Source organism: Tachyglossus aculeatus, chromosome 8 (genome assembly GCF_015852505.1).
Source record: "Tachyglossus aculeatus isolate mTacAcu1 chromosome 8, mTacAcu1.pri, whole genome shotgun sequence".
In the NCBI taxonomy this organism is placed as follows: domain Eukaryota; kingdom Metazoa; phylum Chordata; class Mammalia; order Monotremata; family Tachyglossidae; genus Tachyglossus; species Tachyglossus aculeatus.
Window position 1 is genome coordinate 12,150,794 of NC_052073.1, and position 17,207 is coordinate 12,168,000.

Genomic DNA, 17,207 nt, shown 5'->3' on the forward strand with positions numbered 1-17,207 from the left:
CTCCAACAAATAGAGACAATCCCTACCCAACAATGGGCTCACAGCCTAAATAGGAGAGAGAATCCCCACTTTACAGATGAGGAATCTGAAGCCTAGAGAAGTGAAGTGACTTGCCCAAAGTTACCCAGGCAAGTGGCAGAGTCAGGTTTAAAACTCAGGTCCTCTGACCCAGGCATTTTTGCTAGGCCACGCTGCTTCTCTGTGAGGACAATTTACAATTAGTCTGTTGGGTAGTAATTTGTTTGGACTTGTTTGAGATCACGAAAGGGAACCTTTCTAAGATTATTTTGTTGGACCTCTCTCCCTCCCATTTAGTCTGGAAGTCTGTTGGATTGACCTTGTTTCCCATTTATTTCTGAACTGCTGATTCTTCTTTATCTGCGTATATGTTACACTGTACTAACAGTTGGAAAACACCCAGAAATGAAACAATTTTCTCTTCCCATTTCAATGTCTTGGCTCCTTCCATTGAGTTATTCAGCAGTGATTAACAGGCAGCCCTGATAGATAGCAAGGTTGTAAACCAAAACCTTTCCCTGTAAATGCTATGTTTTTTGTACTGTATGTAGCGGTATGAGTTTGGCCAGGATCTTGTTTTCTCAGTGCTCCTAGAGCTACGGCGGGACAAAATAAACAGGGGTTGATGGAAGTGTAATACCAGGAACCAGGGTAAAATGGGGAAAGGCTGTCATGCAGCCTGTCAATCAGGCAGAAATGCTTTTAGGGTTTCAGAGGTGAGTTCTACAGCAGCATTTGTTGAACAGAGCTACAAAAACATTAGGTTTCTCTGAGTGCATCACTCTTTTGGGTGCTTATATAGGGCTGCGGGCTCATTTTGATCCTGATCTATACCAGATGTTGCCAGTAGAAAAATTCTCTCAAAGTTACACTTGTTTTCTACAGCCGCAGTAACTATGTTCATTTCTGCTGCAGTACAGAGTCTGGTCCCTTAAAGCAGGAAAAGTGACCAATTTACTCCCAGGCAGGAGCATACTCAATGAAAAGGTCCAGCTGGTTTCGTGATTAGGCCCCATCATGCTAGGTTTTTCAAGACACAATAAGAGGGAAAGCATTATTGTTGATATGCTGAGGTTTTTACTGGCCGTCTTTCTCTTGCTTTTACTTAATGAAAAGATATGAGTCCTGAGCACTTTCAAAGGGCTCTGGTCAAGGCTTTAATGGCCTTTAAAACATGGGATAATCAGACCTGCCGCTCTCCATGCCTTCTGATGGACCATTTATTAATTTATCCTCGGGGGCCAGTTCCAGGGGGAATGCGATATCTGAGTAATCCAAGTTAAAAATACACTTTGGCCTCAGAGATTTTGAAATATTTTTGGTCAGACAAGCTCTTTTACCTAACCCGAATAATTGAGGCCTAAGTATATTTTCAACACCTGATTTGAAAGCAGAAGCCCTCTACTTCCACTCATCCAGACTCCAGCTCCTTCTGCCATCTGCAACCCCTAACTCATTCCCCTTCTGTGACTCCCTAAGGGCTTGGCTCACACGGAGAGCAATCCACTGGGATTTTCCCAGGACTGCTACAAGCCAATCCAACCTTGACCGCATGACCCGGCTCCTATTATCATATGACATGCTAAAGAAGGAATTCATTTTGAGAAGATGGACTCCCCCTTTATTTGCTGGGGCCCCAAGGATCAAAGTTAAAGATTTATTGGTTAAATTCAGGCAGAGACGTGTTGATTTGGTATTTATCCTTTTAAAACATATGTAAATCATAAAGAGTTTTCTTCAGAAATATTGACTTCATTGATCTCTGCTAACAGGGTAAGGAACCTGTGTGGGCTGGAGTGAAAAGGTTGTGAAATGTTTCAAATAAAGATGTTATATGAGATAAATACTGCATTTTCTCTCCTCGGAAAGAAAACTAATAGGCCAGTGAGCTAATGACCTGGAGTTTATCCCGGCATTAATACGTAAAATCAGATTCTACTATCCCAGCTACCAAGCAATGAGAATATATGTTAGTGCACCCTACACGAAATGTACCCTGGAGTGGCCATCCATCTGATTTTATGTCAGACAGTCTGGTTTTGAGTTTCTCCGTTACCTTGGCAGACATTGGGCAATGCTGGGTGAAGAGCAAGGAGGTATCCTCAGTGGAGTAGCCAGTGTCGCTGAAAGCAGTTCAGTGGCCATCCTAACTGTGCCTGGGTTGAACCATTTTAATGTTCCTTCTGACAGCAACATCTTTGCAAAACCAGATTAAATCCATAACCCAAATCAGGAGATGACCAAGGAACAACCTGCAGTTCTAGTTTAGTAGCAGAGCACATAACTCTTGCCTTTTCTGAGCTGACGGGTTTCCAGAACAGCAAAATGGGACTTCCATTACTTCTCAAATTGTCTCTCCTCACTACCACGGGCCATTTTCAAAACCACAATAGGGAGTGAGGCCTGTAAACCTCCACAGGAGGGTTTATGAGAACCCACAAGTAGAATTTTCCACCTTCTTCCAAGAAGTAATGGGGCACCAGGAAGGCTGATACAAAAGCTGTCAGGACATCCTAGGATATTCCAGCCAGAAGCCCCCTGCCACTCACAAGCTCCTGGAATGACTTCAATACCTTGCATAGCATTTGGGAAGAGAAAAGTCATTATGGTGTTTTGTTCCTATCCTTGTTTTGAACCAGCAAGCCTTTCTAGCCTACCGACTAGAAAGCCTGATTTCCAGTACCTACGTTAGGAATACCTGGCATTCTATGTTGGCCCCCTTTCTCTGACAGAAGGCTCCAAAAACCCTATCAGCAAATAATTAAAAGGTGAAAAAACCCTCTCCCCATAGCTCCTACACAACAACCACCACCAACGACCAAAAAAAAAAAAAAAAAAGCCACACAGATCTGGGGAATTCTCCAGGGAACAATTGAGCATTATCAAACACAACTGCAGTAATACTTTACTGTCTGCTGCAGATATTGAGCCCTCATTGCAGTAATTGTCACAGTGACAGAGCTGGGAACACTTGCTGTAATTAGGACAGTTGTTTTGTCATGTGTAACGATCTGAAGAGGAGCAAGGGAAGGAGGCGAATGAGCACTAATCTGCTGTAGTGTAGTAAAGGGAGCCTTGCACCAACCACCCACGGAAGCATATAGGATTCATCTCCACAAAGCAAAAACGGAGAGACCTTTTCATTAGAAAATACTGCTTTTGTCCCTAATCCGTGCCGGGATAGTTTAATGCCAGGAACCCGATTAACATTAACAGGGATTGAGCATATGGGCAAAACGAGCATAGGAAGATCTGTCCGACTGGTCCCACCTCCAAGTTCCTCCTTGAAACCTTGACGCTGATATTTCTGCTTGATTGGCTGAGTCCATTTCAAGGTATTTGAACCTCCCTGCAGTCCCAACCCTGGCTCTCCACATAGAGAAGCAGCATGGCTCAGTGGAAAGAGCCTGGGCTTGGGAGTTAGAGGTCATGGGTTCAAATCCTGGTTCTGCCGCTTGTCAGCTGTGTGACTTTGGGCAAGTCACTTCATTTCTCTGTGCCTCAGTTCCCTCATTTATTTATTTATTTATTTATTTTACTTGTACATATCTATTCTATTTATTTTATTTTGTTAGTATGTTTGGTTTTGTTCTCTGTCTCCCCCTTTTAGACTGTGAGCCCACTGTTGGGTAGGGACTGTCTCTATATGTTGCCAATTTGTACTTCCCAAGCGCTTAGTACAGTGCTCTGCACATAGTAAGCGCTCAATAAATACGATTGATGATGATGATGATGATCTGTAAAATGGGGTTAAAGACTTTGAGCCCCATGAGGGACAACCTGATCACCTTGTATCCTCCCCAGTGCTTAGAACAGTGCTTTGCACATAGTAAGCACTTAACAAATGCCATTATTATTATTATTATACTCTATTATCACCCCAAACCTGTAATCTATATTAGTATCTGTCTCTCCTGCTAAGTCAGATCCTTGAAAGCAGGAATCATGTCCACTAACTCTCCTGTACTCTCCCAAGTGCTTAGCATATTGCTTTGTACAAAGTGCTCCATACTGTTGATTGATTTCTTATTTTCCCAAATTAGTGGGTGTCACTTGATAAGATAGTAGCACATTAGAATTGAGAAGAATTCTGACCCGCTTCATTTCAAAGCTATCCTCCTTTATTTTCCTTGATGATCCTCTAGGGGTTGCTTAGTGTGTGGACCTGCCCAAACTCACTATCTGGGGAGGTGAAACTTCAAACTATACTTGGATTTTAATTATCCAGCTGCTCTAGGTCCCCCAAAAAAGTTGAACCTGCATTCCACTTGTCTCTGCCATAACGCATATTTATGGCAGAATATGGCAGAATATATTGGAGAAGCAGCGTGACTCAGTGGAAGGAACACGGGCTTTGGAGTCAGAGGTCAGGGGTTCAAATCCCGGCTCCACCAGTTGTCAGCCGTGTGACTTTGGGCAAGTCACTTAACTTCTCTGTGCCTCACTTACCTCATCTGTAAAATGGGGATTAAGACTGTGAACCCCCCGTGGGACAATCTGATCACCTTGTAACCTCCCCAGCTCTTAGAACAGTGCTTTACACATAGTAAGCATTTAATAAATGCCATTATTATTATTATTATTATATTTTAATTGAACATTTTGACCAAAATGTGGTTAAAAAATTAAGGAGTGCTGGTCCAGTGTTTGTGTCACACACAAGTCTGCTTGGGCTCAGTTGGCTGCATTATCAGAAGAAATGGCCTGTGCTCTGTGGTTGACATTAGCCTAAATGAGCATGAGTGCTTTTGAAAATGTGTAAAACAAGAAGTTGCTGACCTCGACTCTGTCCACACTGTCAGTAGAATCAGGCTGTCAACCATCGGATTTTCTAAATTGGGGTGCAGAGATGGGCAACATGGTCTAGCAGAAAGAGCAGAGGACTGACTCAAGTCCCAGCTCTGCCACTGGTCTGTGGTGTGACCTTAGGCAAGTCTCCGCCCTGGAGCTCAGTTTCCTCGTCTGCAAATGGAGATGAAATAGATAGTTGAACAGGAACTGGGTCTAATCTGATCACTTTGTATCTACCGCAGCATATAGAAAGCATTTAGTCATGCTGTAATTATGATTTTAAAGCTAGTGTAAGAATTGGGTTCATTGATGCTCAGGCCCACCCTCAGCCAGACCCTGAAATATATATAAAAAAAACCCCTGAACATCAAAAATCCAACAAGTCGCAACTCTCCCCACGTACAATCCCATCTCCTCCACCTTGTATTCCCTGATCTATCTCCCAACACCTTAGGCTATATTTACCCAACAACACTAATCAATCATTCATTCATTCAATCATTTGTATTGAAGCTTACTGTGTGCAAAGGACTGTACTAAGCACTCTGGAGAGTTCAATATAACAATAAAGAGACACATTCCTTGCCCACAATGAGCTCTCAGTCTAGAGGGGGAGATCAATCAATCAGTGCTACTTATTGAGCACTTTACTGTGTGCAGAGCACCGTACTAAGTGCTCCGGAGAATTTATACACATCCTCGGCACTCTTGTATATCTGTTAATTCAGCTGTTCATTCAATCTCGTTGTGGGCAGGGAAAGTTTCTACCAACTCTGTTGTACTCGCCCAACCACTTGGAACAGTGCTCTGCATTCAGTAAGTACTTAATAAATACCATTGATTAATGTTTGACTATTATAACTATTTTCATGTTTGTCTCCCCTCCACTCCCTCAATTAGTGTGGAAGCTCCTTGTGGCCAGGGAATGTGTCACTTCTTTATTCTATATGTGCCAAGCGCTTACTACAGTACACTGCATTGAGGGCACTAAATTAATGTCACTACTACCACATCAGACTTGACATTTTAAAGCACGTGCTGCCACTTTAAGTAGTCCCCGTGGACTATCAAAGTTACTCTGTGGGCTAGCAGGCAAAATAGACTTTAGCTTCCGGAGCAGGCAGCAGTAACAACTAATTTCAAAAGCAAGAGTCGCTGGGAAGGTAACTAATGTTTACTGTGATTCTTCTCTAAACTCTGCCAAGTTAAACTGTTGTGCTTCTTAATAATGGCCACCTGAGCCAATTCATTCATTCAATTGTATTTATTGAGCACTTACTATGTGCAGAGCACTGTACTAAGCGCTTGGGAAGTCCAAGTCGGCAACATATAGAGATGATCCCTACCCAGCAACGGGCTCACAGTCTAGGAGGGGGAGACAGACAACAAAACAAAACATGTAGACAGGTGTCAAAATCGTCAGAACAAATAGAATTAAAGCTATATGCACATCATTAACAAAATAAATAGTAAATATGTACAAGTAAAATGAATAGAGTAATAAATCTGTACAAATATATACGCAGGTGCTGTGGGGAGGGGAAGGAGGTAGGGCCGAGGGGGATGGGGAGGATGAGAGGAAAAAGGGGGCTCAGTCGGGGAAGGCCTCCTGGAGGAGGTGAGCTCTCCAGCTAAGCCAGAAGTGGCCAGTTCAACCATGGCAGAATGGCAGAAGAGGAGGAGAAGAAGGCAGGCTAGCCTCTCTGCCACCCCTCCACTTACCTGTTTTGTTGCCACTGGCAACAAGCTAATACTTGTTCCTTATTGCCTAGTGACACAGAGAGTGATAGAAGGAGGTGGAGGGAAACAGGAAGTCGAGGGTACTGGAAAATGAGGGTTCAATCAAAGATAATATTGTGGGCCAAATGGGATTTTTTTCAGTCCAAAGATTTTTAAAAAATCTTTATTTTTAAATTAAAAAAAAATTAAATTTTTAAATTTTTAATTTTAATTTAATTTTAATGTAATGTAATTTAATTTAATTTTTAAATTTTTTTAAAAATTTTAAACATTTTAAGGTTTAAAAACTAAAATATATATTCTGCCTAGTAATGACCTGTTCTCAGAACTGTTCCATAAGGGCGAATCTGATTTTTATGAGTAATTTTTAAGGTTGCACCTATTTCCATTGCTCTGTGAGATCTCAAACAGTTTATTAATCACCAGGCAGTGTTAATTTGACCTATTTGCGTTCCTGAAGGGAGATTTTTGTTGTACCTTCTATTTACCTTAAAGAGCAATGTGGCCCCCATCCCAGCCAACCTCTTCACATTCCTTCTGCACCCTCCTCCGAGCCCCATCTCCGAGCTATGCCCACCTGGCGAGAGCTGAAGTAGAACAGAAAAGGTGGGTGGAAGTTTATTTTTAAAAGTGAACAGAGTAAATCAGGGGCTTGGGGGCAGGGGAGGGCCAGAGGAGGAAGCGGGTTATGAAGTGACGGTGATGAGAGTACAGTAATTATGTCTGTTGTTTAAGCACTTAATCTCTGCCAAGGGGACTGTCCTAAGTGCTGGGGTAAATACAAGATAATCCGGTTAAAAACACCATCCCTGTTCCACATGGGTTTCCAGCCTAAGTGGAGTGATACCAGGTGTTTTATCCTCATTTTACATATGAGGTAACTGAGGCACAGAGAACTCAAGTGACTTGCCCAAGATCACACCATAGGCAGGTTGTGGAGTCAGGATTAGAACTCAGGCCATCTGACTCTCACTAAGTTTAAAAAGGGACATGACACAGGGGGACAAGCGGAAAGTGATCAAGTAAAGGAAAGCAAGTAAAGAAGAAATAATCTTAACGGTTTACCTGAGTGGCGGATGTTAAACCAAGACTTGGCCGGAGGCAATTAGTGAGTACATCTAGTGTATTTGGTACCTACAAGAATAGTAATAATGAAGATAATTGTGGTATTTAAACATCTACTATGTGCTAAGTGCTGAGGTAGATACAGTACAGTCAGGTTAGACACAGACCCTGTCGCACAATAGCTATACAATCTAAGAGGAAGGGAGAACCACTCTGCCACTTAGTTACCTCATCTTTTAAATGGGGATTAATACCATGAGCCCTACATGGGACAACCAGATCACCATGTATCCTCCCCAGTGCTTTAGAACAGTGCTTTGCACATAGTAATCACTTAACAAATTATTATTATTATTATTATTATCATTATTATTATTATTATTATCTTACACCTAGGCCACACTGCGTCTCAGAATAGATTCGGTGAAGAAGTCCTAGAGGCATAAACGGTGGACTGGGTGAATTCAATGCCATGCTGTAAAATGGGAATTCAATGTTCGTTCTTCCTCCTACTAAGACTGTGAGCCCCATGTGGGACAGGGACTATGTCCAGCCTGATTAACTTGAATCTACCCCAGCTGCTAGAACAGTGCTTGATACATATTAAGCGCTTACCAAATTCCATTATTATATCATAATGAAGCAGCATGGCCTAGAAGATAGAGCACAGGCCTGGAAATCAAAAGGACCAGGTCTCTAATCCTGGTTCCACCACTTGTCTGCTGTGTGACCTTGGGCAAGTCACTTAACTTCTCTGCCCCTCAGTTACCTCATCTGTAAAATGGGGATTCAGACCATGAGCCCCAGGAGGGACACAGACTGTGTCCCACCTGATTAGCTTGTATCTACTCCAGCGCTTAGTACAGTGCCTGGCACGTAGTAAATGCTTAACAAATGCCATGAAAAAATAATAGTAATAATAATATAGGTCTCAGATTCTATAGTCTAGCCCCTTCAGCCATACTCCTCACTAGATGTTGTTATTCTCATCAGATGCTAGCTAGGAAAGCCGGGCTAAATTCCCTGCTCTAGAATTCACTTGCTTCAAGTACTTTCAAAACTGCTTTTGTTACCATTGGTTTCGACTCCATCCACACCAGTGCAATTAGTTCCGTGATTTCTCAGATGTGGATTTAGTTTTACTCAATCAATCAATCAATTGTATTTATTGAGCACTTACTGTGTGCAGAGCACTGTACTAAGCGCTGGGGAAGTACAAGTTGGCAACATATAGAGATGGGCCCTACCCAACAGTGGGCTCACAGTCTAGAAGGTGGGCTCACAGTCTAAAAGTTTTACACTTTAACTCTTTTACTCACAGTGTTTAGGCTCAGGCTGGTTTTATTGATGATAAGGATGGAATCTCCCTTTGGAGAATGACAGGCAGTCCTCAGTCTGGAGACTTCAGGAGCAAGTCTGCGCGAAGGAACTGACTAGAATGAAAATGTTTTGTGTATCTCCAATCGCACTCTGTTCTACCCAGTAGCATGCCCATTGGGTATTAACTAGACAACATGTGTCAGATGGAAGTCTACTAACTGCTAATCTACTAACTAATCTACTAACTCTATTTGTTAAGCCCTTACTGTGAGCCAACTAGTGTACTAAGCTCTGGGATGGATGCAAGATAATCAGGTGGGATACAGTCCCTATCTTATATGGGATTCACAGAGTCTAAGTAGGAGGGAGAATAGGTATTGAATCCCCTTTTTACAGATGAGGAAACTGAGATACAGAGAAGTCAAATGACCTGCACAAGTTCACACATAGCAGGCAAGTGGAACAGCCAGGATTAAAACCCAGACCTCGGACTCCAAGGCCTATGCTCTTTCCACTGGGCCACGCTGCTCCTCTGGAGCTTTGTGGTCTGTGGTTATTATTATTAAGCACATTTATTAAGCGCTTACTATGTGCAAAGCACTGTTCTAAGCACTGGGGAGGTTACAAGGTGATCAGGTTGTCCCACGGGGGGCTCACAGTCTTAATCCTCATTTTACAGATAAGGTAACTGAGGCACAGAGAAGTTAAGTGACTTGCCCAAAGTCACACAGCTGACAAGTGACGGAGCCGGGATTTGAACCCATGACCTCTGACTTCAAAGCCCGGGCTCTTTCCACTGAGACACACTGCTTCGTTGTTGGGGTCTGCTCTACGGGGAGTGGTTTGCAGAGCCAACCTGGCAGCCCCGAGCCCTGGGTCCCATGAAACTAGCTTCTGGTTGAGATGGGACCGTTATTCTCTGCTGCTTTTCTTTCCTTTTCTGCTCAACTCCAAAGGTTAGTACAGTACTCTGAACATAGTAAACACTCAATAAATACCACTGATGGACAGTAAGCGCTCAATAAATATGATTGATGATGATGATGATCTCCTCTCCCCTTCTCTCCTTCCCATTCCACCTCTTCTTTTCTCCCTCTTCTTTCCTTTCTCCCTCACTCCCTTTCTCTGTCCCTTTCCCTTTTTCTGTTCTCCCTTGACCCCACCCACAGTCAGTTTCCACTCCTGTCCCATTTAAGATTGACCAGAATTCAAGGTTCCTAAGTGAACAGCACTGATTAGGAGGGAAATTTGCCCTGTGTTTTGGGGGCTTGAGGATAGCATGATGAGATCAGGGTATTACCCCCTCATCCAGGGTTGGTTTAAATCCCGAAGAACCTCATGAATGTTCTATCAGTATAGAATGTAACCACAGTAATTTAACGTACAAAGCGAAGTGAAGGAAAAGTGGGTATCATTAAACTTTCTTGAAATCGTGGTAAGTATCCTGTCTGATGCAATTGTTGGAGGAAAAGAAATCCCTCTCGAGAAAATCAGCAGGGTGTGTTGTGCCCACGTAGCATTTTCCGAACTAACTGCCAAGAGTTTGTTTTTTCCTTTCTGTTATTTCTTCTGTTTACAGTTCTCATCCCTCCTTTTCGTACCCCTTGACATTAAATTGAAATGTGTTTGGGGGATCAAAATTGACATTGCATTACTAATGTCCAGAAAGCACCAGCTCCTTAGAGAAATGAGATTAGAGAGAAAGGGAGAGGTGAAGTGCAGTTTATTCAGATACGTTGTCTGGAATTTATCTGCCATATTCAAGGCTTGTTCTCCATTTCTCCCCACAAATTTCCACCTGTACCCACCTACTTCTTTTCAGTGGACACTTGGGAGTTTCTTATGGTAGCTTGAAAGGGATGAGCTCAGAAGTTCTTAGAGTTAAACCCGGTGTATGCCAGTATTTCAGGATATCGCAGCAACGACGCTAGAATTAAAGGGTAGGGCCCAAAGATGGGACTCATGAAGGGAGGTGGCATATTGTTTCCAGTTTGAATCGAAAGTTGGAGGAGAGAACTGAGCCAGTTCTCTGATTCTTTATTTCCAATTTAGTTCACCTTCCCCAGAGGGAACACTCTGGAATACTGCTGTTATTTTTCACAACGTTGGAGAGTGAATCACTTCCCAAGCTCATTTGCAATGCTGCAAAAGTTATAAACGCTAAATGCTGTTTCTAAATACTGCTTTTATTAGACCCTATCGCATTAAACCAAGAGAGTGACCCGTTCTGTCGCCTGAAAGAATATGCAATTAACATGGGAAGTCTAATCAGGATATTAATGGGTTTGATTTTTAATTCCTATGATATTTTCAGAAGTAGAAAAAAATCCTTTCAACCTGCATTAAGATTGGAAAGCAAATTCAAAGGGGTGGGGAGGGGTTCAAAATGGTAGCGTTTGAGAGTGGATTATTTTCCCAGCTAGTGAAAGACAAGCATTTGGGTTTTTTTAAAACATTACCGTAAAAGCGAAAGGCTGCAGAGATTTAAAGGGACAGGCACCGGAGAGGTTAGTGGGTTTTACAAATCAGAGATTGCTTTGTGTATTAACTAAGGCATGGTTTATTTGGACTTTGCAGTCCTGCATCTTCTATAAAGCAGTCCAACTCTGTGCAGAGCCCTGCACTAAGAGCTTTGGAGAGTACAATGCAATAGATTTGGTAGACACAGTTCCTGTCCTCAAGGAGCTTACAGGCTAGTGGACTATAGGGCCTAGGCTTACCTGCATGGAGCAAACCCAGCCTCAGATTGAAAATGTTCAGACCTTGAATGCCTGTATCTGCACTGCTTTTTAGCCAGTTACAGTAGTGAGATTTAATATTTTCTCTGCCTCTGTTCAACAAGGAAGAAATAAAACATTGTACCGGTGCAGAGAGGGCACCCCCTCTCAGAAGAGCACCTGGAGAGTTTCCAGTACTCTACCAGTCTCAGCTGTGGGAGGGCGACTCAAGCAGAGGTATACCCATTCCATTCCTAGTTTGGGAAGTGGCTAGCGAGTGGAAGGCAATCTGCTACAAGTCAAAATTCACCTCTGCTGGGCAGCAGCAGCATGGGAGAGAGTCGAGGGCGGAGACTCAATCTTACTGCATGGAGAAGGCAATGGTAAACCACTTCCATATTTTTACCAAGAAAACTGTGTGGATACACTACCAGAATGATTGCAGATGGAGGTGGGGCGTTCCGGAAAACCTAATAATAGCAATAGTTATGGAGGTCCTATGGGTTGGAAATGACTCGACAGCATAAGACAAGATGGTACACATTTGCAGCCTTTTAACTTAATTTGCAGTCACTTAATTCATCTGTGCCTCAGTTTCCTCACCTGAACCTCACCTTTAACTCAGTATTCTCATCTGTAAAATGAAGATTAAGTGTCTGTTTTCCTTCTCCTTTAGACTGTGGGACAGCAATTGGGTCAGCTCTGGTCATCTTACATCTTCCCCACTTCGCCTTGGAGATGGGTTAATAAGAAGGGGGAGAAATCCTACTTTCTGATGTTAGAGGCAGGATGAGGATGAGACAGCCAAAGTTTGGCACATAGTAAATGCTTAAATTCCTAATGTAGTAATAGTAGTAGTAGTATTTATTGTTATTAATAGTGCATTGTATTATTAATAATAATAGTATTTGTTAAGCACTTACTATGTGCCATGTAGTTTTCTAAGCACTAGGGTAGATACAAGATAATAAGGTTGGACACATTCCTCGTCCCACATGGGGCTCACAGTCTTAATCCCCATTTTAAGATGAAGTAACTGAAGCACAGAGAAGTTGTCCAAGGTCACACAGCAGACAAGTGGCAGAACCTGGATTAAAACCCATGACCTGCTGAATCCTGGGCCCATGCTGTATCCACTAGGCCATGCTGTTTCTAGTTATCATTGTTATTATTATTATTATTATCATTATTATTATTATTATTGTTATTATTCCTGTGAGAATCCAGGTGTCTTCTAGGGCTCTAGAAAGTGATGCTTCTCTCCTCAGCCCTTCAACGTGTACGTATTTCACAATCGCTATGTGAGCCCGCTATTCGGTAGGGACCGTCTTGTACTTCCCAAGTGCTTAGTACAGTGCTCTGCACACAGTAAGCGCTCAATAAATACGATTGAATTTGATCACCTCCTAGTTTATTAATTACTTTACGTGTGTCTCCCCCAATTAGATTGAAAAATTCTGAGGGCACCGATCATGTCTACTTTTATCATAGTCTCTGAGGTGCCCAGTATAGTACTCGGCAGGCATCTTGGCTTGGCTTATGCTGTCGAGTCGTTTCCGACCCCCGACGACGCCATAATTATTATTATTATCTCTTCCATAATGCCCCACCTCCATCTGCAACCGTTCTGGTAGTGTATTACCATTGCCTTCTTCCATGCAGTAAACTTGAGTCTCCACCACTTCAACTCTCATCCATGCCGCTGCTGCCCAGCACAGGAGAGTTTTGACTTGTAGCACATTGCCTTCCACTTGCTAGCCATTTCCCTCGCTAGAAATGGATTGGGTATGCCTCTGCTCGACTCTCTCTCCAGTAGCCGAGACTGGTAAAGTACCAGAAAATGTCCAGGTGCCATCCTGAGATGAGGCCGAATGCATGGGGACCCTCAATAAGGACTAGTAAATGACTGATGGGGTTTGCCAAAAGTCATCCAGCATATCAATGCACTGTGGAGACGGGTTTCTGAGAAGAGGGGAGAAATTCTACTATCTGATGTTAGAGGCAGGATGAGGATGAGACAGCCATGAGGATCCCTATTCTCCCCCAAAAGGGAAAGACTTTAGATTGGAAACTCACTGATGGCAGCGAAGGTGTGTTTTGCTTCTGTTCTAAATCCTCTAATGATGCTTTGTTTGCAGAAGAAGCTCATTAAATATGATTGCTTCATTCACTAATTGATTAAAGAAGTTTGAAGGTTTGGGGCTCCAGAACCTTTGATCTTCAGCATAAGAGAATTAGGTTGGCACTAGTCAGTAAATTTATGGCATAGAGTTTGGACCACAATCTGTTTGTTCTGTTAAAAAAAATCATCTTCAAAAAACAAGCTAAACCTGGGAAGACATGTCCGTAGATGTGCATGTTGAAAGGAAAGTGTTAGGCCTCCTAATAAATGAATGAACCTTTTAATACAGAGTGGTGGCAAAAATGTAGTCCTTCCTTGCCCTTTCCCAGTGGCTTGCTCTATTCCTCTCCTTCCTCGATATTTGAAAAGTAAATGTTCTTTTGACTTTCATATTTGACACTTAAATCAGCTTTTAAAGTTAATCTGTATTAGTAAACCAAAAAGCTTTTATTGCAACTTTTCCATTTTCTCTTTTTCTGGCTTGGGTGGAGATGGAGAACATCTGGTCAGCATCCTTCAATGAACAACCCTGTAGACGCCCCTCCTCCCCTCTTTACTAAATACTCAGGGACAGCCATAAGGATCCCTATTCTCCTCAAAAAGGGAAAGAGTTTAGATTGGAAACTCACTGATGGCAGCGAAGGTGTGTTTTGCTTCTGTTCTACGTCCTCTAATGATGTTTTGTTTGCAGAAGAAGCTCATTAAATATGATTGCTTCATTCACTAATTGATTAACAGAGAAGTTTGAAGCAGATTTAAGCAGGGAGGAAAGGGAGAATCACAGTTCTTCATGTATTCCACTCGGATGGGGATGGATGGTGTTTGGCACAGTACTCCACCGATGATATTCTTCACCATTTAAAGGCAAGGCCTGGTAGGAAAGTCTGGCAGCACCTACTTTGGAAAATCTGAGAGAGCACATCCTGCCGTTAAAGGGATGGGGTGTTTCTCCAGAGCTGTGCTGGGTTCCCCCATAGGGGTAAAATCACTTCATTTGCAGCCAAGTCAAACTTCTCTTGTCTGCTTCCACGAGAATTAAAATAAAAAGTGATTAAGAATCTCCCACGTCAGTCAATAATCATTAATACTCAACTTAATCCATATGCCTAGAAACAAATGGCCAGACATTATGAATGAGCAAAGGAAAAAAATGGCACACTTGTCAAAAATTACTTATATAAAGAATACAGAAAAAAGGCTTTATTTCCTGCAATGCTGGGTGATGGGCAGGTTTCAGTTAGTAAAAATTTCCAGTTAAATGGAAGAGCCAGGGTTATCTGGAATCACTTTCAGGAGAGGGCTTTGCAGAGGTCATATTTGAAGAGGACTTCAAATCAGAATCCCTGCTAACCTAAGGATTGTAGACGTTAGTGGAGAGTAGACGCTTATTCCTCTGGACCATATTTAAGAGCAGTTTTGGGTGAGGATGTAGCCCCTGGAAATCCTGCCACACCTGCTGCCAAGCAAGACGTAGTGGACTGTTTGCTAATCCTGTCAGCAAAGCATATAGTTACTTGCCTAATCTGAGTTATCAATCATAAATCAATGGCATTTATTGAGTGCTTGCTTTATGCAGAGCAGGGTACTAAGCACTTGGGAAAAGCAGCATGGTTTAGTGGAAAGAGCACTGGCTTGGGATTCAGAGGTTATGGCTTCTAATGCTGGATCTGCCTCTTGTCAGCTGTGTGACTTTGGGCAAATCACTTCACTTCTCTGGGCCTCAGTTACCTCATCTGTAAAATGGGAATTAACACCGTGAGCCCCCCGTGGGACAACCAGATTACCTTGTATCTACCCCAGCGCTTAGAACAGTGCTTGGCAGATAGTAAGCGCTTAACAAATACCATTATTATTATTACACAATCCCTCCCTCAAGGATTTTACAGTCTAATATGTTGTCCAAGGTAGTCCTTCTGGGATAACAGGGGAGAACTTATTCAGTTATTTCCACAGGAACTTTGTTAGAATTTGTTTTGTATCAGTTCTTTCCCAAGAATAGGAGTGAATTCAGACATTCTGACGGTGGTAATTTCCTCCCAGGTATGGGGGCATTCCCCACCTGAGATCTATTGGCTCAGATTGTTCTTGCGGTGAGGAATATTAGAAATGCCAGTAACTAGAGCTTTCTGGTTGGCAAGGTGCCAGATAACAAAAACCTCATTGTGCATTTGCATAGATAGTTCATGTTCTGATTTGAAGATGATCCTAACCTCTGGACTCCAACCTAGAGATCCCTTTCTCCTGTATCCTGTTCCCTAGTCCCAACTAATTAAAAATTCATTCGATTGTATTTATTGAGCGCTTACTGTGTGCACAGCAGTGTACTAAGCGCTTGGGAAGTACAAGTCGGCAACAAGGCCAAGGAGTTTCTTCTCCCCGGTTAACTAGCCCCCCACCTCTTTCCCAGTCCTCTCCTGTGATTGACTGTGTTCTGGATGGAGTCACCAACTAAATAGCAACATGTGCAATCCTGGCTCCGCCACTTGTCTGCTGTGTGACCTTGGGCAAGCCACTTAACTTCTCTGGGCCTCAGTTACCTCATCTGCAAAATAAGGATTAAGACTGTGAGTCCCATGTGGAACAACCTGATTACCTTGTATCTACCTCAGAGCTTAACAAATACCATAATTATTATTGTTATTACCCCAGCACTTAGAACAATATAGTAAGCGCTTAACAAATACATTATTAAGCGCTTAGAATGGTGCTCGGCACAGTAAATGCTCAATAAGTACAATTGAATAATGATAATAATAATGGCATTTATTAAGCGCTTACTATGTGCCAAGCACTGTGCTAAAGGCTGGGGTAGACACAAGGTGATCAGGTGGTCCCACGGGGTGGAGGGGGCGCACAGTCTTCATCCCCATGTTACAGACAAGGGAACTGATGCACAGAGAAGTTAAGTGAGAAGCTACGTGGCTCAGTGCAAAGAGCCCGGGCTTTGGAGTCAGAGATCATGGGTTCAAATCCTGGCTCTGCCAACTGTCAGCTGTGTGACTTTGGGCAAGTCACTTCACTTCTCTGGGCCTCAGGTACTTCATCTGTAAATTGGGGATTAAAACTGTGAGCCCCCATGGGACAACATGATTACCTTGTACCCTCCCCAGAGCTTAGAACAGTGCTTTGCACATAGTAAGCACTTAACAAATACCACCATTATTATTAAGTGACTTGCCCAAAGTCATTTAGCTGAATGAATGAATGAACTTGATATTCAGCCCACCCTCAGCCCCACAGCATTTATGTACATATCCATGATGTATTTTAATGTCTGTCTCCCTCTCTATATTGTAAGGGAATATGTCTACCAACTCCTTTGTATTGTATTCTTACAGTGCTATGCACACAGTAGGTGCCCAATAAGTACCAGTGATTGATTGATTAGCCCAATTATTTGTCTTTCAGGAAGAGGGTCGTTAGGAGTATGCTGT

The 17,207-nt window shown here is 42.7% G+C and overlaps 1 protein-coding gene and 1 non-coding gene across 3 annotated transcripts in view; both read left to right on the top strand.

Moving 5' to 3' along the window:
• Positions 1-17,207, top strand: part of TSHZ2 (teashirt zinc finger homeobox 2) — a 380,154-nt gene that overhangs the window by 269,886 nt on the left and 93,061 nt on the right. The window lies entirely within an intron of this gene.
• Positions 11,814-11,951, top strand: LOC119931864. Its single transcript, XR_005452171.1, has one exon. It is a non-coding gene; the product is annotated as a small nucleolar RNA SNORA7 (small nucleolar RNA).